Genomic DNA, 26,933 nt, shown 5'->3' with positions numbered 1-26,933 from the left:
GCATTTCCCACGCAGCTGTAACTGGGAATTGGAGAATAGGCCCCTGTTTAGTTTCCTCCCGCAAAACTGCCCCCACCGAGTAAGGCATCAACTGAGCGTCATCTTTCATTTCATCTGAATTGTTTGTGGCCTGCCTCCGTTCCGAAAAGTCAGGCATATAGAAGTTAAAGCATACATATAAAGTAAACCAGGGGGAGACAGAAGGTAAATTGGGACCTTTTGGGACATCTCTGGATGGTATAACTCCCAAAAGTTTAACAGCAAGCGAAATTGCAAAGGAAAAATATATATATATATATGGCATGACTGGTCTTGTGCTATTCACTTATCTCTTAACCTCCTTGTTCCTCACCTGTAAAATATGGACATTAATTAGATGGCTTTTATTGGGTCTTTTGAGCAGCTTTTCTGGCCAGGTTTAGATTTTTTAAAATTTATAGTTTTATTAAATTTCAAAAATTTCACATGTGCACCCCAAAACATAGATTTTTCTTTAGTTTTTTTTTCCGATTTTTGTGACAGATTTGAAGGGAAGGGCTGTAGCTCAGCAGCAGAGCACAAACTTTGCATTCTGAAGTTCCCAGGGAGGGTGCAGTGGTTGGGGCAGAAATTACAGTATCTGAAACCTCAGAGAGCTGCTGCCCGGATCTTTCCCAGACTGCATCTGTATTAGAATCATTCTTAATCTGTTTTTAATGTTTCATCCCTTGTTGTTTGCCATCCTAGGCTCCTTTGGGTGGAAGGGCAGAATAGAAATTTAGTAAAGAAGACCTCAACGTAATAGTCATTCACAAACATCACATAATCTTTTCCTGGAAGAAAAGGTATCCCAATTAAAGCGTATCAGCTGTTGTAAACTGTATAATGTGTTTTTGCCTCCCACCACTCCAAATAAATGTATAAACCAGTTCTTGGGGATACAAATTGCATGCCAAATGTTATGTAGACAAATAACATGGGCAAAAAACGTCTTTTAGACATACAGATTATCTTTTACAATCTGAATCAGGTGAGGCGGAAAAAGTGCTGAACCGCTCTTTGGGAGCAGTAATGGACATGATGAGGACCAATAAATGTAATCCTGAGAAGATCGCTGGTGATGGATGGTTCAGCTGTGCACACATTGCTCAAACAGTTAAGCAGAGGACTGTAGTCTGCTTCTTTTAGATTCACTGTCACATGAAGCCAAAGTAGACTTAGTGGCATGGAGTGACTTCTATCAGCCGATGTTCCAGCTATGGTGCCCTCCTGGATACAGGCAGCGGACTCATGGCTTCCCATGATTTAGAAATTTCAAGTTGAGAGTTACAGCAGAGCACTTTACGTGGTTCTGCCATGGGAGAAAGTTCAAAAGCTGTCGCTAGTCCACAATACTGTGGCTCCCATTTCATTTCTGTGGTTCTAACCTTTAAAGCTCTACATGGACGGTCTTCTCTCATTCCGGTCTGTTCATTAACTGAGATAATCATTTGAGGCTCTCCTCCAGGTATCTCTGCCTTCTGAGATGGAAACTGAAGAGAGTCTTTTCTGTGATGGCCCCTCACCTTTCCAATGCCCTCTCCAGTATGGCTGTGAACATCCCGTCTCCGATTTGGGGGGCAGATTCTGCTCTTTGCACAGCCCTGAGCTGAGGTGATTTGGGGCCAATCTGACACAGATCTGGGGGCGAGGCTCCAACTAATTCAGTGGCCTTGCACAGTGTCTAATGATGATTTTCATCCCCAATTAAATATGTAATCAGGTGGCAGGTAGTAGAAGATGTATGCAGACTGCCTGTGTGTGTCTCCTCCCCATTCTTCTTTCTGCCAGGCTACCCCTGTTTTGAAAGCCCAGAATCACTCTGTATGGAGCTGATCCAACCTGAGGCAATCTGACACAGCCTCAGCCTTCTTCAGCTGAATCCTGCATCAACCCATACTTTCCCGATTCGGTTCAGGATCCAGGATTTCGTCAGAGTCCGTATGCAAGCTTTACCATAAGAAGTGGTACAGGGTGACTGTTTGAATTGGTGGAGCTGCACTGTTTCTTATCACTGGGCTTCTACAACATTTAGTGAGAAGAGTGTGTGGGCTGCCATTGTCTGCCCACTAAAAAAATACCAGTTATTCTCTGCACTTCCATAGGCAGGGGAAGAACTTCCACATAAGAGGGTTTCCATACAATATTGGCTCTTTACCTCCCATTCAGTAATTGTGCAAATCACATGACATACATTTTGAATTCATGTATTGCCTGAAGGAAAATCTGATCTACAGATCCATTGCCAAAAGCTAAACCAGCATTCCATTTATTTATTTATTTTAATGTGAGGGATGCTTTCTTCCAGCCATACACAATTTTCTTCCCCTCCCCTCAAAAAATGGTTTAAGTTTTCATTAACTGAAATACTGCTTTCTGTAAACTGAAAGAATTATGTGTTCCAGCCAATAGAGAACAGAAGCCCTTGGACTATCCCATAATGCAGTGCAAATCTTCTGCTGCCTCCCTCCCCAAATAAAAAAGTCCAACAAGGGGCGGGAGCAGGAACGGGGCAAACATTTGATACCATCGATAGTAACAATAGCATAAACAAACAACCTTTTTAATGCTTTTTATTGTAAGCCACCCCGCTAACTTTGGGGTATTAGAAAGCATGAAATATAAATGAAGTAGATAAACGAAGCAATCAAACTTGGGCCACTGCATATTGTCTAAATTATAACAGGGAGACCTTTGTGCTTACATTGCCAGTATTTATTCATTAAGAATTCCGTCTATTCATAAAAACCAAAGGCACTGTGTTACTATAGCGCAGGCTGCATTTCTATCATTAAATGCCTCATCAAAAGTTGCTTTATTCCCAATATTATTCATTCTCTTAGTTCCTTGCAAACTTCCTCTCCTTGCAATTTGCAGATGGAAATGTGATTACGTAACCTTACTAAACCGTACTTTGGAGGTGAGAGCAAACATCACGAAATGTAAAATAAATGTGGAAGGGGCTTCTGCATTCCTGGTTGCTTGGAAGTAAAAATGTGTGTATACAACTGTAAATATTGCATTTTATCCTCCGAGGCTCATGAAGAAACTTCTACACCTGGATGCTTGCAATTCTGCATGGATAAATCCTTCTTGCTCGTCCAGGATCACATTTAAATCATGACTAAATACTGTGATTCATGCATTGTTCAAGTAAGCTACTTTACTAAAGAACAGCAGTAACAATGAGGCTGCTCTGAATATTTTCAATCTCAATTTTCAGTCCCCAAAAAGGAATTATAGAAGGCGAGGGGGGATATTTTCTCCAAACCTCTGATTGTTAAAATGGTCAACTTATTCTGCACCTGTTCAGTTCCATTGTTTCACTTACCTGCTGGTGCTTTAATTCCACCCCTTCCATTAAATGCTTTTTCCTCATCCTTGATTAATCATATTCACCACAGTGACATCAGCACATAACTCATCAGATTTTGCAAAGCGATTATGTCACTGAGGGAAATCACTGTCAACTGCGAGTGAGGAAAGAGAAGGTGCAGAAATCATCCCAGCTAATCAGGGGTTGGAAAAGAAATGAGATGATGTCATTACACTACCTAGCCAATCCTGATGTTGTTGCAGGCAAACAAAATCACACGAAGGGAGCACATTTCAAGACTACCCAAAATACCTAAAGTAGTGCATATTTTTAGCTTAGCCCTAAATTACTACTAGATATAGATTCATATTTATTAAATTTATGAGTTCTAGCATCTTTCTGTAAAGAGCTTTGAGGAGTTCCTGTTACAACCAAATGGTATATTAATTATATGGATTTTTATGAAAGAAATTATATGAAGGTAATGAACAATGGAAATATCACACAATAGAAACAAAAAATACAGCAAAATAGTCACATCTGGTAAGCACGTCAGAAGCGTACCCCACCCAGTGAACATCTTTCACAATCACCACAAAATAATCTATGTACTGAAAATTCCCCAAAACAATAACACCAGCATTCAAATCCCAGATAATGATGTCAAAACTGGCACCAGGTGAGCCTACCTGGGGAGAACTTTCAATAAATTAATACCAAGACTACTAGTGTTAGCATCATTAGTGGCTAGCTGGATATTTTTAGGGATGGTTCTTAGCTACACTGCAACATTGTGTTGCAGATCCCACTTGTAACTAACAAATTCCTATTTAGTTGCTTAAAGGAATTCATTAGTGGGGAGGCGATGAAGTGTTTCAGGACACTGTTTTTTGAACAAACAACTGATAAGAAAAAAATCCAGCAAATTATCCTCTGGGTCAGAAAAAAAGAGCAATGCTGCAGTTGGCCAGGAATATACTTTAGCCTCAGTCTCTTTGCGAATAAGTACTAAGATACTTTTGAAGTCCCATATGAATCAGAATAGCTGATAAGGATCACACTTTGAACATCAGGGCACCTTATTCTCTAGCCAGGAATCCTCTCCTTCAGTCTGCATTACTGATTTTTTCAAACTATGAGAAAATCTCCTGCAGCATCTACCATCCCAACTGCCTTTTAAAGAAGTAAATGGTATTAGCAGAAGAACCAGAAATTAGTGTCTTCAATATATTCATACTGGAGGGTTCTTATGAATTAATTAATGAATTCAGCGAATTATGAATGTCAGACAGATCTGTTTTGCTTCGCCCTTATTTTTGCTAATGAAATATAATCCAATAACCAGTTCTACCCTTGCAAGAGTCTAATTCACTTAAGAGCCAACTGTCATATTAATTATGTTTATATGATATCTGTATTACTGTTTAATTTCACAAACACACACTCTTGTGACCTATGTATAAAATATAAAGATTCCAGTTGCTTTAAGAGGACCCCCACCCTCCAATGCTCCCCCCCTCACATTTTTCATCCAGAGTGTGGTCTGGGTAAACACTTTTCCCAGTGCTGATTTGCATGCAGCTACTAGAAAAGTAATCATCATTTCATAAGGAAGTATTTGATCTACACCACAAGTCAATGTACAGTACATGTTTCACAGTGCAGTTTTTGGGAGGCTCTCAAGAAAATGCAGGTCAAATATAAAAGAGTTACTGTGTCTATACTTTGTTGAGACTGTAGGCCACACATGGAAATATCTAGCAGATGCTGAAATTTACCTTTTTGAGGTTTTCATTGCTAAGGATCAAGTTTCTAGATCTCACAGCCACACAAAAAATAATAACTGAAAACAGGTTGGGCAAGACTGCTGAAGTCTCAGAAAAACAACAGAGCTTTTGGGTAGACTTTTAGGGATATTCCGTGCACAAGGTGAGAGTCCCCTACTGCCTCTGACATTGTTACATTAGTTGTTTATAAAATGCTTTCTGTCACAAACTGAAATGTATTATAATCAAGATGAGATAATCTTGGCTGATCCAGAAGCTTTTGTATAAAATAGTTTTGGTTCCATTTCCTAACCTTTGACTTAGCTTGGAAGTTCTTGCAGCACAATCTGTTTACTTAGATGTTTGGAACACACTCAGCAGAAAATCTAAAGCAAAAATGAGAAGCTCTCAGTCTACCATAATTTTAAAAAATAATAATAGAGCAACATGGGATTTGAGAGCTCCTACAACAACTTTGTAGGGACGCGGGTGGTGCTGTGGGTTAAACCACAGAGCCTAGGACTTGCCGATCAGAAGGTTGGCAGTTCGAATCCCCGCGACGGGGTGAGCTCCCGTTGCTCGGTCCCAGCTCCTGCCAACCTAGCAGTTCGATATCATGTCACAGTCGAAGTAGATAAATAGGTACCGCTCCAGCGGGAAGGTAAACGGCGTGCCGTGCGCTGCTCTGGTTCACCAGAAGTGGCTTAGTCATGCTGGCCACATGACCCGGAAGCTGTACGCTGGCTCCCTCGGCCAGTAAAGCAAGATGAGCGCTGCAACCCCAGAGTCAGTCACGACTGGACCTAATGGTCAGGGTCCCCTTTACCTTTACTTTTCACAACAACTTTGTAACCCTTCTTGATTCCTACTAGCATGCCTTATCTTCAGCTTTTGGATGAATTCCTCATCCAAGTGGCCTTGAATTTGTCTTGTCTATCCAGCACCTGGCAATGTTACCTAGTCCATGAGCACATTATTGACATGACCTAGGGTGCTTACTGATATTGGCATGCATGATTCCATTTGCTACTGAGCCCACCAACCAAAATACTCTGTTAGGTCAGATGCATAAAAATGATTTCCCATAGTCTACTCGTTCATCCCACGCATCTGATAAACTGTAAATGTAACCTGGGGCACTGCTGTTTAGTATTGGAGAAGTCAAATGCAAATTGACAGAGGAAATAAACAGTAGGTAAGAATTGTGTCAGGTATCAGTGGATGTGTTGGTAATGTGAGATTTCTAGAATACAGCATCAGTAATGGCATTTAATGCACGTGTCGTGGGACTGTGCCAGTTTTTACTGAAAGTGTAGATTCTGTCATGGAAGGCTTAAAGGACACATGAGACAAGAAGCCAGATAAGAACTTCATTGTTTGTCTCCAGCAAGAGCAGGACACAAAATTCCTGACTCCACCTGTATCCAGTAATACGTGGGAAGCTGTTTTATACTGAATCAGACCATTGGTCAATCTAGTTCAGCTAGATTTGAGAAGTGCATATTGAGGAGGGAGGCTGCTTCAGGTAAAAGGAACCAGAGCTGTCTCCAGGTTTGTGTAGCCCCTTGGGAATAGGACATCTCCCCACTATTCCCATGCCCCTTCCACCATGCCATGAGCAACAGGTAGTCCCAGATCTTATCTCTCATCCTCTCACTCCTGCCTGTCATAGCCTCTTCACTGAGCCACAACACACAGAGCTCAGTGGAGTGGAAGGCCAACCAGGAGAGTTTCTGAGCTGTACTTGCCTGGAGGCAGAGTCATCACCCAAAGTCAGGTCCAGTCCTAGGGTCAGGCTAACAGCACAGTCCAGAGATCAGGGAATCTGATGATCAAGGGTCAAGATGGGCAGGCAACAGCAAGGTAGGGCTAGGAACTACAAGTGTTGGTACCAGCATCTAATTGCTGTTGGAAGCTCTTCTTAAAAAGGCTGCATCCAGCTGGTTCTTCTCTGTGCCCCTGAATGCTAAGCAGCTGCAGGTGGAGTCACTCTGCCTTCTCCCCCTTCAGGCTACCGCTCTTCAGGCAAAGCTGACTCCGGGCCCACGACTGCCACCCTATAAAAGTCTGGGGCATCTTCCTAGAAATAGCAGGGAGAGAGAAGGAGAATTCTGCATTGTTGCCAACTGAGAAAGTAGAAGCAGAAGCAGCATAAAGGAGGATGCAGGGCAGAAGCAAGGAGGTGTTACAGGACCATCAGCAACTGGCTGACTGTGCCACCTGGTACCACCAGGCCTTTAAGGAACCGCCCAGGATACAGCCGAGAGAAGAGAAGGAAATAAGGAAAGCCAATGGGAACCAAATCAGAGTGAAGCAAGAAGATTGTATGGGGCGATGAGAGAGATTTGTGCACTTAGAGATGCGACCCATTGCAAGTAAGGAATACAGAAAGCACAGTGAGTAAAGCACTCTTCACCAACTTGGTACTGTCTGAATTTCCCTTAGTCTTGGCCAGCATGGCCATGTTGGCTGGGGCTGAAGGGAGCTGTAGTTCTGGATAGCATAAGATTGTTGAAGTCTGGACTAGTTGGAGAAACCGTTTCATTATCAGTCACTGTAACATAATCATATCGGCACATTGGGAGAAAGGTGGTGTGCACTTCCCCCCCCCCCTTAATTTTTTTGCCTGCCATGCTCCCTTGAGTAAAAAGTTTGTTCCTGTTTTGAAAAATACAGATAAACTGCTTTATTAATATTGCATCATGTTTTCTCTGTCTCACAGCTGTAATGTATTGAGACCCACCACTGTTTGCAAGCTATTATGTAAACATAGCAAAAACATTGCTTACAGTAATTAGGGTAGCTTTTTTCCAGCCTCTTTTTCCACTTTCCTGCTAATTAAATTTTAGAGATTACTGTAAATAATGTACTTTCCGGGAAACCCCAAATGCTTATCAAAAAATAAAACCAAAGACTTAATCTCAAATGAATAAAACGGATCCTTCTTTTTACCCTCATAAAAAGCTAGTATATCTATCTCTCGGTGTGGTATAAAAGCACCCAATGGAAAGATACTGTATTTTCCCTTCAGAGGTGGGTGGTTCATTACACAATGGAATACGAAGATTGGAGAAGGAAGTGGGGGTGTCAGGTACAGGCTAGACTAGCAGGAAAGAATTCTGTTGAAAAGGATAATGGTGTATATTCCAGAGTTAGTGTAAGGCCCAGTTCACACTCCCCACCCCGCTGTGTAGGCTTTCCAAATCAGGAGCAAGCCTCAGACTCCATACCCACCTCCCAGCTTCAATATCTCATGTCATCGAGGTCATCAGGAATAGTCTAAAGGCACAGGATGCATCTCTCTAACTGAAGGTGAGTGCATGCTACCTGGTTGTTACCTGGATTGGAGTCAGCCAAATTTTCTCCAAGGAGTTCAAATGTTGGGGCAAGGGATGGACAGACTTGTCAATTTCATTTTCTCTCTGTTTCTCATTTTCCCCAGTTCTCCACATTTCTGCAGCAGTTTGCATTTTTTGCTGTGCTTTTTTAAGTCCTCATTAAAATTTGTCAGCATTTTCGTGCAATATTCTTCTAATGGACACATTTCTCTATGCCATTTTACCTGATGTGCACATTTCCCCGAGCAATTTCCCCATATGTAATGCATTTTATGGGGCACGGGTGGTGCTGTGGGTTAAACCACAGAGCCCAGGGCTTGCCGATCAGAAGGTCGGCAGTTCGAATCCCCGCAACAGGGTGAGCTCCCGTTGCTCAGTCCCTCCTCCTGCCAACCTAGCAGTTCGAAAGCATGTCAAAGTGCAAGTCTTTTAGCTATTAAAAAAAGACTAAGGTTTTTTAAAATATATATATACACATGCCCTAAGAAATTTCTAAGTATTAAACAGACCTCCAGGGGAAAAAGCAAATTTACACCAACCATGTAAGCTCTTCTTCAAACATGACTCAAGAATGCTGCCACCTAGCAATTAGAGGTGGAAGTTTTGCAGATATACAGGGCTTGGCAAGTTAGGATTCCCTTAGGTATTTTTTGCCTCATTCAGTAAAGAAATGCAAGGGCTGAAGTGTTTAATAAAGCCTCACTCCTTTTTCACTTTACACCAAAGATCTGTAAAGAAAACCAGGGATGTCGACTGGGAAGAGCTGTACTTGCCATGTTTTGTGAAGGCAAAGGGCTGTGACCTGGAGGTGGCAAATGCACTCAAATACACCTGACCTTTGCGTCTGGACAATTCATGCTGATCTCCTGCTTATGTGCGAGCAGAGGATATATTGACATCACTGAGACCAGTGTAGACTACATGTTGGCAAAAACAGTCCAGCATTAGGTTTCCCTGTGCCGTATCATTGCTCCTGCCATTCTGCCTGCTCCACTTTCCTACAACAACGTACCAGCTGAAAAGACATGCAACTTGCTCTAATAGCCAGGAAGAAAACACCCCCACCCTCTGATCCTGAACTGCAACAGATGCAGCTGCCTGGGAATGGGGTGGAGGGGCTCCCATTGTCAGAGGAAAGTGGATCTGTGGCCCATTGGCATCCTTACAAATAAGGTCACACACTTGGGGAAAGGGGCTGTAGTTCAAAAGCAGAGCACCCACCTTGCCTTCAAATGGTTCCAGGTTCAACCCACAGAAGCTCCAGGTGTAGGGCTATAATTATTTTTATTTTTTATATGCTGCCCATCTGACTGGGTTGCCCCAGCCACTCTGGGTGGCTCCCAACAAAACAAAAATAGCAAAAACACGATACAACGCCAAACACTTATCCAATCCAAATAACTTTATTGTACTAGCAATTGGAAGGGACGAGGGTGGCGCTGTGGGTTAAACCACAGAGCCTAGGACTTGCCGATCAGAAGGTCGGCGGTTCGAATCCCCGTGATGGGGTGAGCTCCCATGGCTTGGACCCTGCTCCTGCCAGTTCGAAAGCACGTCAAAGTCAAAATAGATAAATAGGTACCGCTCCGGCGGGAAGGTAAACAGCATTTCCGTGTGCTGTTCTGGTTTGCCAGAAGTGGCTTAGTCATACTGGCCACATGACCCGGAAACTGTATACCGGCTCCCTTGGCAAATAAAGCGAGATGAGCGCCACAACCCCAGAGTCGGCCACAACTGGACCTAATGGTCAGGGGTCCCTTACCTTTACTAGCCATTGGACATGATAAATCAGGACCAAAAATAAAGATAAGCAAAAGGGATGCTGCACCACAAATAATGGGTCTCTACAGTGGTACCTCGGGTTACATACGCTTCAGGTTACATACGCTTCAGGTTACACACTCCGCTAACCCAGATATCGTGATTCAGGTTAAGATCTTCTTTGCTTCAGGATAAGAATAGAAATCTGGCTCCGGCGGTGCGGCAGCAACAGAAGGCCCCATTAGCTAAAGTGGTGCTTCAGGTTAAGAACAGTTTCAGGTTAAGAACGGACCTCTGGAACAAATTAAGTACTTAACCCGAGGTACCACTGTATTAAGAAACAAACACTAAAAACTTTTCTGTGAATCTTATCTGCCTGAAACCCTGGAGAGTCATGATCAGTCAACCTAGACACTGGCAGAGGAAGAGGGGGGGAGTGCACTGCCCCCAGCAGCGCGATCCTGGTGGGGTGTCATCGCGGCTGCTCCCATGCACGCTGGGTGTCATGCCCCCAGGACATGCGCCATGCCCTGTGGACGGCACGCCACACCCCCGGTATGCATACCACACCCCCAGGATACACGTCATGCCCCCAGGACGCGTGCCAGCCACACCCCAGCCTACTCTCTGCCCCCCGGTGCTAGTGCATGAAGCTCCACCACTTAACCTAGAGAGCACAGCGCTAAGTAGACTAATGGTCTTACTCAGTATAAAACCAGCGTATGTTCCTAAGATGCAGAAATGCAACACCAAAAAGCATGTGTTGTACTTTGGGTCAGTAGGTTTATCATTTTTCCTTCCCGGATGTTGCCAAGAACATGCCCCACAAATGATTAGAGCTCTGTTAGCAGAGCACTGTCTCCCCTGAACCTATCTCAAAAGTTAAAAATATCACAGCCTTTTGCAAACGAAGTGCTCTGGAAAGATGAGTTATGTTTCTTTTTTTAATCAGGAGAAGTGGTGAATGAAGGAGGCACTGATGATCAACAAGATGCTGCAACTCTTGCTCAAGTTGCCAAAATCTGAACCATCCCTTTCTGGCTGGATTTTGATTAGGAGAGGGACAAGATTTTCTGCACATCCACAGGACGCTTAATCTCATCTCAGAGCCTTCAATAAAGGTCAGTGTGAAATATCACATCCAGACAAATAAGATATAGATTGGCGGGGGTGGATAATTGGAGATTTATATACTATTTAAAAGTGCAAGGAAGACCCAAATAATTGCTTTCGCCCTCATGGGCTCTGCATTAAGGGATTGGACTAAAGGCATCTTTAGCTGAAAATATCTAAATCAATTATTTTCTGGTCTAGCCTGCCTCAAAGGGATCGTTTTAATTAGGGTACCAGCATTAGTAGAGATTGCAGATTGTATTTCATTTGAACTTTTTCACTTTATAAATCCCTTTTGGATATTATGCTTATTTTGTGTTCTTATTGTATCTCTCTCCAGTTTGTGTTTTTCGGTATCAGACTGATTAAAATGTACAGTATTCAGCACTGATTACAGCGTGTATAATACTCCCACAATGTCAAACTTAATGACGAACATCTGCTTAACATCTTTAAGTACATTAATTGTGCTCACCACTCTGGCCATACATATTCATTCACAACCATTTCTGAGCTATTCCACAGAGCTTGCAACATGAATTAGGGGCTGCTCGAATCTGAAGTTAATTGGCAAATGAATATATATAATAGTTTTAACAAAGAGCCATATACGTACATGAAGTGCAAATAAGGAAACTCTGTGATGGGACGAGAGGCATACAGAGACTGCTGGGTGAACAGCGGGTTAAAGCCAAAGCAACATCATAAGGTTTTTGCTAAGAGAAGGGAGGAATCAGTGCAGTTCAAATTTAAATGCCTATCTAGCTAATCTGCACTCAAACCTAAACACAGCCATCCTTCAAATTTCCTGCCTTTCTGAAGTTTGAAATGCAGTTTTCCATCCAGTGATGGGTCCAAAAATGCACCTACTGGTGAAAAACAACGTACAAAAATGCATTATGTTGGAGAAAATGGTTTTACAAAAAACGTGTCTAGTAGGCAAAATTGCAAAACAAAAAAAGCGTGTATGGTAGGAGAAATGGGCATGAAAATGCTGAGGATTTCTTTTTAAAAAATCACTAACTATTACACATATTTGGAGAACTGAACTTTAAGACCGAGAAATGAGAAATGGAAATACAGTGAAACTGACAGATTTCCCCATCTCTAGCTGTTACAGAAATCTACTTAGGCTTGCATTACTACACAGGTGCCACTTGGTGGAAGAACATCTGCTTTGCATGCAGGTCCCAGGTGAATTCCCAGCATCTCCAAGTATGACTGCTGGGGTCAGTCAGCATAGATAATACTGCGCTAGATGGACCAGCCTAGTAGCTAAACTGGGGTTTTTGAGTGTTTATACTGAGCTCTTGGAAGCCCGAAGCTTTGCAGTTTATAACTATGAACACTCAAAGATCCCAATTTGTCTTGGGGCAAGCAACATCCCTAGCCTGAACCCACAAGTTGAATGCCCAGCAGTCAAATGAGTGTATCATAATATAATTTTATAGCTTCCTCGTGCTATCTGTTAGTTCTCCTACCACCAGTCAATAATATAGACGTGGTGGCCATGCTAATCTTCTATGTATCATTCCAATTTTAGTATATGTGCTGCCAAAGCGAGCACCACGTCTTAGCCTTTTGGCTAAGATCAAGTGTAATAATACAGACGTGGAGGGCTGCAGAGACAGAGAAGTTCAAAGGGCAACTAGCAAGGGGAGTTAACTGTACGTGACCTGCTTCAAGCAAAGTATCCTGGTAGTTATTACCCTTCAACACTTCCAAAGCACTGGGGCTGGTTGGTGTAGGTTGCCTCTGAACTTCGAAAACCTTGATATCTGGCTAGTGGAAAGCTGGATAAAATCTAAGGAGGGAGGCAGAATATAGTCCCACCTCTGACCAGACAAAATTGCCATAGCATTGACATTAACAGCCTCAGCTCTGCTTCACCTTCAACAATGACATAACACAGTGTTTGTTAAGCAATTTTTCCCCCTTTACTTGTTTTGCCTTAAGCAGACAGTATGGTTTTTATAATCAGTTAATTTTATGACAGGGCACTTTAATCTCGTTACAGCCTTCATGATCCAGTGGCTATGTTTGTTGCCACTAGGTAATCTGGCATTTGAAAGCTGCAGTTATAATTACACCTCAGGATCAATTAGTGCAGCTATTTGTTAACATCCAGAAACTAAAAGCACTTAACTCTTCTGTTTCCTACTTCTTTAAAAAGGTGAACATTCTTTCTCCAGCTAGGGGTGTGTGTACAGTGGTACCTCGGGTTAAGTACTTAATTCATTCTGGAGGTCCGTTCTTAACATGAAACTGTTCTTAACCTGAAGCACCACTTTAGCTAATGGGCCTCCTGCAGCTCCCGCTGTACAGTGGTACCTTGGGTTACATACGCTTCAGGTTACATACACTTCAGGTTACAGACTCCACTAACCCAGAAATAGTACCTCGAGTTAAGAACTTTGCTTCAGGATGAGAGCAGAAATCATGCAGTGGCAGCGAGAGGCCCCGTTAGCTAAAGTGGTGCTTCAGGTTAAGAACAGTTTCAGGTTAAGAACAGACCTCCGGAACAAATTAAGTACTTAACCCGAGGTACCACTGTATATAGAAGCAGGTTCATAGACAGACTAGGCTCAGGGAGTCACAGGTTCAAATCCCCATGTGGCTGTGAAGTTAATGACATCACCTTGAGCTAATTGCTACCTCTCAGCAGGGCCTGTTGTGTTATTGTGTGAACAAAATTTGTGGTGAAGCATGTATACAACCCTGAGCTCCCTGGAGTAAATAGTAGAATAAAAATGAATTGATTAAAATTATTTATCTTTTTTAAACAGAGCATTTGTTTTATTGTGGAGCACTATGGCAAGCATATTGCTGGACTGACTGTCGTTTCTTCTGATTCCTCAGATCCTGATTTGCTGTTCTTTTGCATATATATTTTGTATGCTTACCTGTAGGGGCCTATACTTTAGCTGTAATGGGTGGGAAGAAGATATTTTGACATTTTGGTGCTGTGTAACCTATTACAAGTGGAAAGGTGTATGATCATATCGTAATACAAATATTTTCTCTCTCTTTTTCAAAAAACAAGCAAGCAAATAGCACATGCTATAGCTACAGTGTCAAGCCAAGCACATGCTCATTGCTGTGTTTTTAAGCAGTAATTTCTCTGGGAATGATTGTGATACTAACATTATAGGGGCAGGCGACAGAAACTTACTGAAAGCTTACAGAGAAGCACTCTGGCCAGAGTGACCTACTGACAACCAGCACCGTTTGTTTGCTTTGTGCTGCCTTCCTTCTGGCATTCCACTTAATGTGCCCAGAATAGAAGCAGGCGACGGGAACATTTGGCACGATGCCCCCATATGAAGGATAACTGCTGTGCAATAATAAGATAGCTGTGCCTCTGTCCACATTGACTGGGCAAGGAATTGCCATGGCATCCAAGTGAGTTTGAAGAGCAAACTGAGATGTGCCAACCAAACCGCCCGGGAGCGAGCAACCTCTAGTTCGTTTCAGGCTCCCCACTTCTGTTTTGCTGCTGTTGTTTCAGTTTATGGCAAATAAGAGCAGCTGTAGCTGACCATCCCAAGGACTGGACCCTTCTAGCAGATCCAAAGGCAACAGCAGACCACTCCAGCTGCACCCCAAAGTACCCCACTTTGGGTCTTTGTCATAGGCTATTGCCATTGGGGGAACTGCTGCCACTAGCAGTTGAGCCATGGTCATTTTCTCACAGGTTCACATTCTTAAATTCAGTTCTCCGCATTTCCACATCAGGTTGGGTATTTATTTATTTATTTATTTATTTATTTATTTATTTTGCAAAGAAATTCCTCATGAAAATTTATCAGCATTTTTAATGCACATTTTTCCTAATATGCACATTTTTGTATGCAGCTTTGACTAATGCAAACTTTTTTTGAAAAGCATTTCCTCTAATATAACACATTTTTTTAAAATGTCATCTTCACTAATACATGCAATTCTCTGCACACTTTACCTCAATATATCAATTGTGGTACACATTACTTGGCTGGAAAACTGAGCTGCAAAGTTCAGAGAAGTGCAAATTTTGAAGAAGGGTGCTCTTTAGGTTTCGGAAAGTGTGAGTTGTGTAGGTTTGCCTTTAACTATAAACTGAATTGAATTCATCCCCCATTCCTACGGAGCCACCCCAATGAACACAGCATTAGCCTCAACAGTGACAGAGCCTCCGGCCACTACTAGAACTTGGCAGATAGGACCTTGGTTTATCCTAACCCCCTTGAGTGATACAGATTAAGGATTAGGACTAAGTGATTTCATGCCATCTTCATGAATATCCAGTAATTTCTAGGTGCCTACATCTCATATTTGAAACACTGTTTCCTTGCCCCACTCCATATGAAATTTGATTATTGGATTTGTTGAAAGCATGCCCACCAGCGTCCTCACATGGATTATATCACTGTACTCCTCTTAAAGTGTAGCATAACCGTTATGTATTCACTGGTCTGTGTTTGCCTGACCTTCAGTCTGGACTAAGGATTCTGAGCCCCTGTGTTCTGATTCGATACCTGATATCGATACCTGATACCTGATATCGAATCACGGAACATCTCAGGATTTTGGCCTCTGTCATTGGCCCTTAAACTCTGAGTCATGATTCGCAGCTTGGAATCTTAGACAGCCAATCATGGTGGGAGTGGGAGTGGCCTAGGCCTTCAGAAATGCATATAAGCAGATGATTTGTCCTTGTTGTCCAGTTCTGTTAGTTCAGTAGAGGTTCTTGTTGTTATCAGTGTGTTTTGCCTCATGGGAACCCACCTACACTTCAGTAACAGTACAGGGTACATTAATTTTACTCTTACAATGGTACCTCGGGTTACATACACTTCAGGTTACATACGCTTCAGGTTACAGACTCCGCTAACCCAGAAATAGTATCTTGGGTTAAGAACTTTGCTTCAGAATGAGAACAGAAATCGTGCTCCGGCGGCACAGCAGCAGCGGGAGGCCCTAAAGTGGTGCTTCAGGTTAAGAACAGTTTCAGGTTAAGTACGGACCTCCGGAACGAATTAAGTACTTAACCCGAGGTACCACTGTACTGGTAAAATTACTGCATCAACAGTAAAAGAGTAAAAACTACTGCATCAACAGATTGCAAATAGTGCCTGCCTTCTCTGTACTGGGTCCTTTAAACTGGTAAGCAAGTTAGTGGAAAAGGATTAAAAATGAAGACTTTTTCTCTCCTTGTTTAGTATGTTTGATAGCAAGACTTCCACACACACCAACACATAAGGAATTATTTTTGAGATGTGCTCTGTAGCTGCTTTAATGAGAAGCTTATCACTTTCCTGGAATGGATTTATCTGAGGACAAAAAGTCCTAAGCCCCAATCTCTTCGTGGCATTTCAAATGCAGCAGACACCATAGAAACATTTCATAAAAGCAAAAGCCTAACTAGCCTCGCATACTTTTTCTTGTTAGTCTGGCCTGTATATTAGAGCAAATTTCAGCATGGAACAAGATGTTAATGACGCAGCTGGCTGTGTGTAATGAAACAAATGCGTTCGGAGATGGACTAAAAGCATTTCAATTGAGCCACTCGCTATTTCTGATGATTGCCCAGTCTCCGGCAATTTGTTTTGCAAAGTCACAGGTCATGTCACGCCGTACTCCTCTGCTCCTCTACAATGAAGCGTAATTCTGAAGAGAGAATGGCACAAATTTAAACTCTGGCTCTGCCGCAATGGCCAAGGCCTAAGGCTTGCAAGAACTTGGAAACTTTTGTAAAAAGAGCATAACTACTGCATCCATGCTCTTGCCTGCCTGAAAACAGAATGGACTGTGGTTCTTGCCTGCCACTAGCACCACATTATCTATATTGCACACCCCTTGGAGATCAAGCAGTTGCTCAACCTTCTAGATAGATAAATAAATGCACATAAGCAGATCTCTAAAATGAGGCTGAACGTAGAAAAACAGGCTGGTTCCTCTAGAACAGGGATAGCCAATATGGCACCCACCAGTAGTTGTTAGACTCCGACTCCCATCATTGCAGACCTGACCATTGACCAGGTAGGTGGTCACGGCTCTAGGAGGTGGCAAGGGAGGAGAAAGGGTAGCAAAGGGGAATGATAGGGGTGCATATGAAGCAAATGCGTGTGGGGCCCAGACACATGGTAATCGCAGACAGGCAAGAGTCCCAAGGCCAGGGTGCATGGGCCAATAACCCACGAAGGACAAATGCTACCAACTCTATGAACCAGCACTTGGGATCAATAGAACTTTCAGCCAGATGGAAGCAAGCAACTTTTTATCTGGACTGAACATCCCCAGACCCTGGCTTTTTTTGTTTTGTTTTCATCATCCACAGTCTCCACTTTTGCTATCACCAGAGCCAATCTTCTGGCATCACAAGGCCCCTCTTGGAGACCTGGCAACTCAAAACAGCAGCTGTTTAACAGCAATCCGTCAATATATTGACGTGCAAGAGGAACTGGTGTTTCTAGCCTACGCTGCTGCGCTCAAAAAAGCACGGAGAGAGAAAGAGAGAGAGAAATCCTAAATTCACCCACCCACCCCCATTGGAATGAGAAGTTGCGCAACATAATATTAATAAATCTTATGCAGTTCCCTTTTTTACGTTTGCTTTTAAAGATGTTCTAGCGCTTCTTTCCCATATTTCATTCTAATGTGACTTTCCAGGAATTTTATGTGACTCTCTGAACTATGAAATGTGAGCCCAAATTGTTCAACATTTTTCTCTTACTTTGTTCCAAAATGTAACGTGTAGCCTCAGGTTGAAGGGTGAAATAGATAATGCATGGTGTCCTTTCTAAGCCATTATGTTTTGTTATTGTTTATCAGAGAAATAATACATAAAGCTCTGCTTCCTCCTTCATGTGACTTGGTTATGGGTAGCAAGCAGTGTCTCAACTCTTACACTGGCAATAGTTATTAGAAATCGGGTCCTCCCTTAAAGAGGGCATGTGTTGCGATGAGACCTGGCAACCAAACCCTGTGTTGTGGGTGGGTTCGATTGAATAGCCACAACACCCAATTGGTAGGTCCGTTGATGCTGGGTTTAATCAGGCCAATGGGACGCATGCCAAACAGATCAAGGGACCTATATATACCTATGCATGTGACCCAGACCTTCCTCTTTCGGTGTGTGCATCAGAACACCCGCCCACCTCTCCCTACTTTTAGGGCTGTGTGCTTGACCTTGCTATGCCGCCATGTATCATCTGTTGTTTGGACAGGAGCATGGCAGGAATTTTCCCCACTTGGCTGATTGGCTGGTGCCATTTGGGTTTCGCCTGCCGCGTAGCAAATCGTCACAACTTGTAAGGTTGCAGATAGGCACTGGTTCAGGTGACAGGGATGGGAGAACGGTTTCGCCATCCCTATGTGAAGGGTATTCCGTTAAAGGAATCCAGGGACTTGACGGTTTGGTCAACCCCTGTGAGGGGGTTGTGCCTGAGCCTGAGTCCAGGGGAACATTTGGGTGGTAGAGATAGCCTGTTCCCAGCTTTCCACTTATCCAGGTGTTCACCCTGGGCTGACCTATGCTGGTGCCCTGGGTCAGCACTACCTGCAACGGTGCAGGGAGCTAGTCGAACCAGAGCCTATGCAACCACTCACTTGCCGTAATCAATAAAGTTGTGGCTTAAAATCTGCCAAAACCAAACCATTTCTATCCCAATTTTGTTCTGTCATGGTCAAGGAACCCTGGGCATGTGGTTTTGAGGAGGTAATTTCTCCCATCAATGACCAGCGCCAGACCTGCTAAGCAGCAGCAAGATAGTGGCCTCATGAGCCTTCAGCCCATACCCTGAAACCATGTTTTAGCATCAGTAAAATCTAATTATGTATCATGTTGCTGAGAGGTGAAAGGATGGCATAAAATAAATTATGCTTTATGGATGTTTTCATGCTTTCCCTATGCAATACTAATCTTCTACTGGAAGAGACAGACAATATACAGACCATAAAAGTTAATTCCACTCAGGCTAACATTTTTTATTATTATTATTGTTCTGTTGAGTGTTTCTCTTTTATAAAATGATATTTATAATATTAACAACACATTAGCCCAACATCAATTGCAGAAGAAGTCAATTATTAAGAAGTCAAACATCATTGTGAGTTACTGATAAATAATAACTGCTGTTGAATATTCCAGATCTTCTTCTCATTTTACGATCTCTGAAATTTGCAAGGATGTGTTGCGCACATCAGTTATAAAGATTTAACAAGTCTGCTCTAAATTCTCTTTTTAAAACAAACTGCTTTATACACAGCGATAGATGGGTGAGATTTGGAGAATTCATTCCTAAGTATCTAGACATTAACTTTCATTATACCAACATAATACTTTTGCTTTGTTTTTGTTTTTTTTAAGTTGTGTGTCTGTTTGTTGCCCTGGGCTCCTTGGGGAGGAAGCACAAGGTATAAATTCAATAAACAACAACATCATCATCATCATCAACGCCTACGCATCTCTTGGGGAATAGAAGCCGTATCTTCATAGCCTTTCTACAACCAATTGTACTACTGGACATTACGCAACGTTTCAAGATACAGTGACAGACACCCTCACTTAAGATGGCCACAATATTAGGGTGAGTTTTTGGTTAAATCCCTCCCTGTATTCCTGCAGCAGAGGTTTTGCTATTAATGGCTTGTGGCACCATTTTTATTTACCAGCAGCAAGATGTTACAATTATTATTATTATTTATTTATTTATTAAATTTGTATACCCCCCTTCATTCTTTCTTTTTTTTTAAATATATTTTTTATTAACAGGCCAATCAAATCATATTAATTCCAAATCACATTAAATCCAAATTATACAGCCAGATTTTTAAAATTTTTGTTGGGGGTACCCATACTTCAAGTTCCGAAAGGGGTCAAAACATCACTCTTGCTGCTGCCTTAATCAAAGAGTTCTATCCAGTTCTGTCCAGATAGTCTTTTTGTTATTTTCTTCATCTTCTTGTTGTTATCATATATTCTTTTCTTTGTGATCTCTGATAATCTTCACAAGTGGGTGAAAGACAAACATCTCCTGTGTGCTTTTTACACTCTCCAAAAATCATATCACATAAAGGATAGACGCCATTTCCACACCTCCGTTAAAAACATTCCCACTGTCTGTCCGTTGATTCACAGGCTTGCAAATCTATATCTCAGAGGGCTCTGCCAGGTCAAGATAGCGTTCCGATAACCATACATTCACATTCCAATGACCCTGGTCCTCCTCCCTCTCGTCCACCTTAGGCAAGCCTGTCTTCACGAAACTCCATTTTTAACTGTGTCATAAAACTTTCCTTTCATTCCCCGGTATTTCCACCAGTCCTCTCTTCAATCAATAATCCACTCCCACACAGTTCTTAGTCTCCTGCTTGTGATTAATAATAGCAACGATTCTTCTCTCTGTCTGGAGGGGAGAGTTTCACTCAAACATACCAATCTCTTGATGTTGATTCTTCACTTGATTTATTTTCACGCCCGTCACTCCGCTCACAGAGATCCCATTAATCAGCAGTCTTTACTCCCAATCTTCACTTGATGTATGTGCATTAGCTTCTTTCCAATTATATATTTCCAATTAAATATTTCGAGCTAATGCGAACCAGTGCACTAATTGGAGACAGTGTCAGGAAGAGACAACTTCACTCGAGGGCTTCGTGCCAAGTGTCCACACCCCCTTCCTTCGAATCCGGGGGTGCATTATGGACACCACTGGCAAGGCAGTCCCCCCCATCCCCTTGGGGGGGGGCAAGGAAGGTTGCATACTTCCCATAGCAGCCTCTTAATTACCTCGTGTGGGTCGGAGAGATGTTATTGTCGGCCATCTTCCAATACGTGTGGGTAGGAGAGATGTTATTGTCGGCCATCTTCCTGTGGGGCCCCCCCCTCACTCTTTCTTGAGGGAAGAGCAGAGTAGAGCCACTGCAATCTAAATAAACTTTGGTTCTGATCTCTGGTTTTTAGAATGCTAGATTTTCTAGGAAAATATAAAGTGGTAAATAACCCCTGGATGGTTAAGTCCAGTAAAGGCGACTATGGGGTTGCGGCGCTCTTCTCGCTTTCAGGCTGAGGGAGTCGGCAATTGTCCACAGACAGCTTTCTGGGTCATGTAGCCAGTATGACTAAACCACTTCTGGCACAACAGAAACACCGTAACAGAAGCCAGAACGCATGGAAATGCCTTTTACCTTCCTGCTACAGTGATGCCTATTTATCTCCTTGCACTGGTGTGATTTCGAACTGCTAGGTTGGCAGAAGCTGGGACAAAGCAACAGGAGCTCACTCCGTCATGTGGATTCAAACCGCCAACCTTCTGATTAGCAAGTCCAAGAGACTCAGAGGTTTAGATCACAGCACCACCTGCATCCATGTATATGTATATGTACACACACACACAGTGCCACACTATATCACATTGTCTCACCAAAAATTTCCATTAAGACAGCAGTTTGTAAACTTGTCAAGCAATGGTTTATGATGAGAGAATGTAAGACTCACAAAAAACAGTTGCCCACCAAACAACATTCTCTCATACTGACATGTTTGGAAGAAGAACTTTACTATACATTCCTGGTTATTGTTTATATTAGAGGCTAAAAGGAAATTGGAAGTTCGTTGCTGGAAATCTGTGTTTATGATTAGCACTATTCAGTGCTTTTTTCTGGGGGGGATGCAGGGAGACGCATACCCCTAAACATTTTGTAAATCTTTGTACTTTTGTCCATTTACAGTGGTACCACGGGTTACATACGCTTCAGCTTACAGGCTCCGCTAATCCAGAAATAGTGCTTCAGGTTAAGAACTTTGCTTCAGGATGAGAACAGAAATCGTGCTCCGGCGGCGTGGTGGCAGCAGGAGGCCCCATTAGCTAAAGTGGTGCTTCAGGTTAAGAACAGTTTCAGGTTAAGAACGGACCTCTGGAACGAATTAAGTACTTAACCCGAGGTACCACTGTACTGTGTTTATTTTTCCTTATGTGAACTATAAAACGGTGATTTTCTTGAGTCGAAATGAGAGTACCCCTAAACATTTTTTTTAGGAGGAAAAAAAGCACTGGCACTATTCCAACAAGCTGTTTGATTGGCAAAGCAGAGCAGAGCAAAGGTAGAATGGCAGCAACTTCATTTGCTCCAGTAGAGTTTCATCCGGGATTAATTTAGCCCACTATTGTTTGCAAATGATGGATGTCCTATTTAATTCAGACTCAATAGAAAAACAACAGAGTGAACCAGACCAACCACAGTGAGGTACAAGGAAACAATTACGGCAATCATCCCCATCTTCAAGATGTGCTAAAATAAAGGTTGGAGAAATTATCAGCAAGTTGGGTTAATAGCAATACTGGGAAAAATACTCCAAGCACTAAGTAGAAAATTGGTGTGGAAGAAGACGCAAGAGAACATATTAATTAATTGAAAACAACAAAAGTGTACTTGAACAAGACCAGGTAATATAAATATAGAACATGTTCCAGTGACGATGACGAGCTGCTCTCTAGACTGGGCTCCTTCATCTTGAATAGTTTTATAGAAGAGAGAATTTGAACAGGAGTAACATGTTTGCTGAAATACCCTCTTCTATACAATTATTTGAGGTGCAGTAGTTCTATTCCATTTTGCATCTAGTCCCCTAAAACCAATCATTTTTTTAAAAGTCTAATTTATTTCAGTGGGAGAATTAAGTTCATGTGTAAAGGTAAAGGGACCCCTGACCATTAGGTCCAGTGGTGGCCGACTCTGGGGTTGCGGCGCTCTTCTAGCTTTACTGGCCGAGGGAGCCGGGCGTACAGCTTCCGAGTCATGTGGCCAGCATGACTGAGCCGCTTCTGGCGAATCAGAGCAGCACATGGAAACGTCATTTACCACCGGAGTGGTACCTATTTATCTACTTGCACTTTGACGTGCTTTCGAACTGCTAGGTTGGCAGGAACAGGGACCGAGCAATGGGAGCTCACCCCGTCGTGGGGATTCGAACCGCCGACCTTCTGATCAGCAAGTCCTAGGCTCTGTGGTTTAACCCACAGCACCACCCATGTGTAGTTTTCTCCTATGCAGATCAGTAGGATGTACAAGTGCTTAGCACGCAAAATATTAAAATATGCCAAATTCAGGTTAGGTCGTGTAATCCAAAGCCAGAACTGAAAAACCATCTTCTTGCTTCCAAAGGGTATGGGCTACCACCCATCTCCCCAAGCCTATTGAAGGGTAAAATTTCATTTTAAATCCAGTTCTCCATATTTCCACATCAGTTTGCATTTTGTTAAGTTCTCAGCATTTTAGGGTGCAATTCTCTTAATATACACATTGATGTATGAGATTTTGCCCAATATAGTCATTTTTGGGAATCAGTTTTCCTAAATATTTTTGTATGTCATTTTCACTGTACACATTTTTATGTGTGCTTTACCCACGTATAAGCATTTTGGGCACATTACTTGGCTGGAGATTGTTGATATCCATCTGTCTCGAAAGATAATGGAGTGTGTTTCCAGGGGTGAAGTCAAATTGCTGCATTAGCAGCACTGAAGTGACCTCCCTGAGGCACAAGCCTGGGCTGTGTGTGGAGGTCCAGGGCTACGCTACCCAGATGACAAGATTCTCCTTCTTGGCCTTGCTGATGTAGTCCAAAGGAAAACAGAGCAATATGTTTGGTACCAGCCTGGCTTCAGGAGTTGCCATAAGGAGGCATACAAGCACTAGCCAAATGTCTTAGGGACCCCACTCCAGATTTCTGTAGGGTTTACTCCTTAGCCTTTTCTTCTCCTGAAGATAAACCACAAGGCAACAGAAGTTGTTATGTACTAAGCTTGAATCCTAGAACAATAGGCAAGTAGGATCCTAGAATCCAACAACTGATTGGCTTGCAGGAAAAGACCAATCAGGCTTCAGGAGGAAGTTAATCAGCCTATTAGGCTGGTAGGATCATAGAATGCAACAACTGATTGGCCTGCAGGAAAAGACCAATCAGGCTCCAGGAGGGAAGCAGAATCAGCCAATCAGACTGGACTTGTTGTGTAAATAATGTATCTAAAAGCCTGAGGTTGGAGGGGCAAGCCAATCACTGTTTTACAAGCTGCAATAAAGAGCATGAAATCACTACAAGACTCTGAGTATATTTCAGAAGTTTAGGATCAGAGTTTTCCTTCTCTTTGATGGGCTTCCTTCCAAGATGGATGAGCTGCATCTGCCCCTCACTTCCCTCTACAGCACATGCAGAAACCGTCTTCTTGACCATTGGCCCCACTACAGTGGTACCCTGGTTCTCAAACTTAATCCGTTCTGGAAGTCCATTCCAAAACCAAAGCATTCCAAAACCAAGGTGCACTTTCCCATAGAAAGTAATGCAAAATGGAGTAATCCATTCCAGACTTTTAAAAACAACCCCTAAAACAGCAGTTTAACATGAATCTTACTATCTAAAGAAACCATTGATCCATAAAATGAAAGCAATAAACAACGTACTGCAGTCACACAATCAATCAATTGGTAGCTGAACTGGGTTCCACACAGTCACAAAAAAAACAAAAACAAAAAGAGCCTCAAAAACATAAATGCAAAATAAATAGCAAAAACAGGCAGACCTCAGTGTAATACTCAAAACGGAAGTGTGGCACTCAAAACGGAAGCAGAACACTCAAATCAGAAGCGTGACACTCAAAACGGAGCACGTTGGGCTTCCAAAAAAAGTTCGCAAACCAGAACACTTACTTCCAGGTTTGTAGTGTTTGGGTTCCAAGTTGTTTGAATACCAAGGCATTTGAGAACCAAGGTACCACTGGATTGGTCTCTTCAGTCTCATATTATTGGCTGGAGAACTGCATGGCAAAATTCAGAGAAGTGTGACTCTATCAGAAGTTCCAGTTACAGATAGGTAGCCGTGTTGGTCTGCCATAGTCAAAACAAAAAAATTTCCTTCCAGTAGCACCTTAAAGACCAACTAAGTTAGTTCTTGGTATGAGCTTTCGTGTGCATGCACACTGTGTATCTGAAGAAGTGTGCATGCACACGAAAGCTCATACCAAGAACTAACTTAGTTGGTCTATCAGAAGTGAGGGAGAAGTCACCATACCAGGGTATCAGTGTGATATGGCACTAAAGGCACCAGAGGGGCCAAGAATTCAGACTGATGGGGCACAGTGAAGGCTGGTCCAAGCTCTGTATCTGTTTGAAAACCTGTACAGCAATGCCTAGGTACTGCTCCCATTCAGGTTGATGACAGAGAGACTTTGGAGCAGACGTGAGATTTGTGACTCTCCCTTTCCCTTTCCCTTCCCTTCCCCTCCTACATGCAGCAAGCATGCCTTTTGTAAGAAAGTGCTGAGCACGCAAAGAGACTGTAAAGAAAAAGAATCTTGGCATTCATTTCTCATTCCAGTGATATCTCTAATAAGAAGTTCAACCAAATCTGACTGCAGCTCTGGATAAACAGTTCTGCGTTAATAAATACAAATTTGTTCTATGCCCAGCTCGTTAATCATGGAAGAACAGAGCTTACAGCATTGATACATTTAAACAGAAGGGTCTTTTCTTTGCAGATCTCACAACATAACTCTGGTGGAATTAGGATTCCCACTCCCTTCATGTTAAATGAACGATATTACATCAGCATCGTGTTACACAGAAGTGTTGGGTGTGTGCACATCAGTTGCTGTTGACTCTGCATCGCTGCTTGAAGAAAATTCATCTTGGGCAAAGATGTATTCCAGCTTTCCAGAACACCAAGGTGTCCAAGGCTTCATTGCTAGACACAGAAGCCCAGGATCTGTAGCTTAAGAACATTCAAAGACCTATTTAGTACCTATATTTGTGTCTCCAAGTTGGCTTTTTTACTGCTGGGGAAGAAGACCTATGAGTCTCCTTGGAAGAAGTTCTAAAGTGCATTTCAATTTCTAACTTAGCAAACAGATGTGCGAACACATGCTGCCAGACTACTCCCCATTGAATATACATGAACAGCTGCTGAAAAACATATGTCACCCTAGTCTCAGCATCAACAGCAAACTGAAGAAGTGCACTTGTATTGGCTTGATAGCATATATCCATCACTATCACAGCCAGCATAATTTTATAAATAATGTAGGTGTCGATTAAAGATCCCTTATCTGTACAGTCATACCTCTTGTTACGTTCAGTTCAGGTTACGTCTTTTCAGGTTGCGTCCCGCGGCGACCCAGAAGTACCAGAAAGGGTTATTTACGGGTTTCGCCACTGGTGCATGCGCAGACGCTCAAAATGACATCACGCACATGCGCAGAAGCGGCGAATTGCAACCCACACATGCGCAGACGTGGGTTGCGTTCTGCTCATGTTGCGAATGGGGCTCCGGCACGGATCCCGTTCGCAACCAGAGGTACCACTGTATTTTGTTTTCATGCTAACCATATACCTATCATTACGTATGATGGGTTGTTGTGCACAGCCACGGCTTATACACTTGCAAGCAGACAGCGGCGTAGCGTGGGTTGTCAGCACCCGGGGCAAGGCAAGTAATTTGCACCCCCTAACCCGTGGATTTGCGCCCCCTAACCCTAACCCCCAGATGTTGCGCCCGGTGCGGCCGGGCCCCCTGCACCCCCCACGCTACGCCACTGCAAGCAGGTCTGTGATGGGGTTGGGTGCTATGCACTCCTATAACCTGATGCA

At 42.8% G+C, this 26,933-nt stretch overlaps 2 long non-coding RNA genes across 4 annotated transcripts in view; one reads left to right on the top strand and one right to left on the bottom strand.

Moving 5' to 3' along the window:
* The window catches only part of LOC309370011, a 41,728-nt gene that overhangs the window by 14,060 nt on the left and 735 nt on the right, over nucleotides 1-26,933 (bottom strand). For 2 of the 3 annotated variants that reach the window (XR_014168348.1, XR_014168350.1), the window contains exon 2: nucleotides 24,999-25,105. The exons of the other annotated variant lie outside the window; for it this stretch is intronic. This is a non-coding gene — a long non-coding RNA (uncharacterized lncRNA). The remainder of the gene's footprint in view (nucleotides 1-24,998; nucleotides 25,106-26,933) is intronic. 3 annotated transcript variants of the gene reach the window in all.
* LOC309370050 lies at nucleotides 9,528-26,271 on the top strand. Its single transcript, XR_014168391.1, has 3 exons — nucleotides 9,528-9,702; nucleotides 11,152-11,320; nucleotides 25,826-26,271. It is a non-coding gene; the product is annotated as an uncharacterized lncRNA (long non-coding RNA).

The sequence above is a fragment of the Podarcis melisellensis genome (assembly GCF_964234715.1).
Source record: "Podarcis melisellensis genome assembly, chromosome: 5".
Taxonomy (NCBI): Eukaryota; Metazoa; Chordata; class Lepidosauria; order Squamata; family Lacertidae; genus Podarcis; species Podarcis melisellensis.
Note: the sequence above shows the minus strand (reverse complement) of the source record. Positions and strands in the feature narration are given on the sequence as shown.